This window comes from Gossypium arboreum, chromosome 3 (genome assembly GCF_025698485.1).
Source record: "Gossypium arboreum isolate Shixiya-1 chromosome 3, ASM2569848v2, whole genome shotgun sequence".
In the NCBI taxonomy this organism is placed as follows: domain Eukaryota; kingdom Viridiplantae; phylum Streptophyta; class Magnoliopsida; order Malvales; family Malvaceae; genus Gossypium; species Gossypium arboreum.
Genome location: NC_069072.1, coordinates 116,227,069 through 116,229,664, shown reverse-complemented (window position 1 = coordinate 116,229,664; position 2,596 = coordinate 116,227,069). Strand labels below are relative to the sequence as shown.

Here is a 2,596-nt window from a genome sequence, read left to right as displayed (position 1 = left end):
TTATGATTAGAAGAAACCCGTCAGGACCATTGTTATTTGATAGTGTAATTGAAAGTACTACTCGCAAAAACCGTAAGAAGGAAGAATCAATAGAATTTAGTAGACGAACAAGAGTACATTATTATTACTGAGGAGATGAGTGATAATAAGGATAATCAGCTACCTCTTACAGTTACTGCAAATCTAAATCCTATTCCTCGTACTATGTATGATTATGCTAAGCCCACTCTAACTAGGGCTGAATCGAGTATTGTAAAACCCACTATTACTACAAATAATTTTGAACTGAAGCTGAATACAATTCAAATGGTACAACAGTTTGTTCAATTCAACGGTTTGTATGATGATTACCCAAATACTCATTTGGTCAATTTTTTGGAAATCTGCAATACTTTCAAGATTAGTGGTGTCATTGACGATGCCATTTGTTTACAGTTATTCCTTTTATCGTTAAGAAACAAAGTTAAGCAGTGGTTGAACTTTTTACCTCGAGGTTCCATCATTACATGGGCTCAGATGATTGAAAAGTTCCTTTGGAAGTACTTCCCACTGGCTAGGATAGCCAAGTCGAGGAACGACATCTCTTCCTTTGTGCAGATCGATTTAGAGACTTTATATGATGCATGGGAGAGATATAAGGATTTATTGAGAAGGTACCCTTACCATGGGTTACCTCTATGGCTACAAGCTCAAACCTTCTACAATGGTTTGAATCCTTCAACGAGGCAGCTGATTGGTGTAGCAGCCGGTTGAACTCTATACAATAAAACACCTAAAGCGGCTTATGAATTTATTGAAAAGATGACACTGAATAATTATCAGTGGCAAGTCATGAGGACAAAGCTAACAAAAGCAGCCAGTGTCTTTAATTTAGATGCAATCACCATGTTATTGAATTAGGTAGAACTTTTAAATAAGAAAATTGATGGTTTATATGTTTCTACGTAGGTACATTAGGTGATACAATTGCAAAAAAAATTGAGGTGGAATGAACAATCCAGAATGTTTACCTTTCGCTCCTAGCACAGAGAATGAACAAATGAATTATATGGGTAACAATTCTAGTTCTCAAAATAACCCTTATAGTAACAACTATAATGCAAGTTGGAGGAACCATCTCAATTTCTCTTGAGGAGGTAAAGGAAATCAAAGAGTGCAACCCCTTCTAGGCTTCCAACGACAACCTTACTAGCAAGAGAGAAAAAGCAGCACTAAAGAATCAACAGGCATTGATTCAAGGACTTGAGAACCAAATAGGTCAGCTTGCTAAATTAATTTCGGAAAGACCACAAGGTAGTTTGCCTAGCAATACTGAAAACCCAACAGAGCAACTTCATGCAGTTACTGTTCGAGATGAAGAAGGGTTAGTCAAATCTAAACAAGAATCAAGGTAGGAAATTATGGTGAATAACAATAAGGTTGAGGTAAGCCAAAAATAGAAAAAGTCAGTTACCAAAGAATATAAACCTTGAGTTTCATATCCCAACGTGACAAAGAGAGACCACACGAATGAATAATTTGGTAAATTTTTTTAACTCTTGAAAAAATTACATATTAACTTACCGTTTGTTGAAGCTCTTTCGTAGATTCCCAATTATGTCAAATTTTTAAAGGAGATATTAGGAAACATATGGAAGTTAGATGATTCGTCGACTGTGGAACTCAATGCAGTTTGCTCGGCCATCTTACAAAATAAACTACTCAACAAATTAAAAGACCGAAAGAGTTTAACTATTCCTTGTTTAATTGGTAGTTTAAATGTTTATAATGTTTTGGTTGATTTAGGGGCTAGTATTAATGTCATGCCCTATAAAATGTTTAAACAACTAGGTCTTGGGAAACCCAAAAAAATTAGAATGAGGATTCAATTAGCGGATATAACCATTAGATATCCTAGGGATGTTATTGAAGATGTGCTTGTTAAAATCGATAAATTCATATTCCCCGTTGACTTTGTTGTGTTGGACATCGATGAGGGTAGTGAGGTACCTTTAATTTTAGGACGACCCTTTTTAGAAACTGCTAGGACTATAATAGATGTTGGTACAGGTGAGTTAGTACTTCATGTAGGTGACGAAACTATTACTCTCCAAGCTCTTGATTCTGTGAGAACATCTAATGGTCAGACGATTTTAAATCTTTTGTTATTGTTAGTGACCATGTGGCTCAACCTTATTTGCGGGAACCCCTCAAAAAAATGTAATGGAGCCATGCTTCAATCAATGCAACAGAAATACAACAATTTATGATGAACGAATGTTACAAATCAATAAACTAGATGAATGGAAAACATATGTCAAGGAGAAACCTAAAAAGCACAATGAAGAGCCAAAGTGACACTATGATGAGCACATGAATGGAATAAACTAATTTAAGGTCAGGGACAATGTAGCACCTACAACCCGTATCTATTGTCGGACTATGGTTATAGGCATTACCAAAAAATTGAAACATTTTACAAACATTTCATATACGTCATCCACAATCATAGTCAAACATTACCATAGAGTCCTTTATATAGGTCATCAAGACCTTAAGCATACAATAGAAAGGGGTTGAGACTAAACCGAGCTCATACAAAATTTTTCAAAACTTA

At 35.3% G+C, this 2,596-nt stretch overlaps 1 non-coding gene across 1 annotated transcript; it reads right to left on the bottom strand.

The window, feature by feature from the left end:
- Positions 1 to 565: 565 nt before the first annotated feature.
- Positions 566 to 671, bottom strand: LOC128291226 (small nucleolar RNA R71). Its single transcript, XR_008281002.1, has one exon. It is a non-coding gene; the product is annotated as a small nucleolar RNA R71 (small nucleolar RNA).
- Between the last annotated feature and the right edge of the window lie 1,925 nt (positions 672 to 2,596).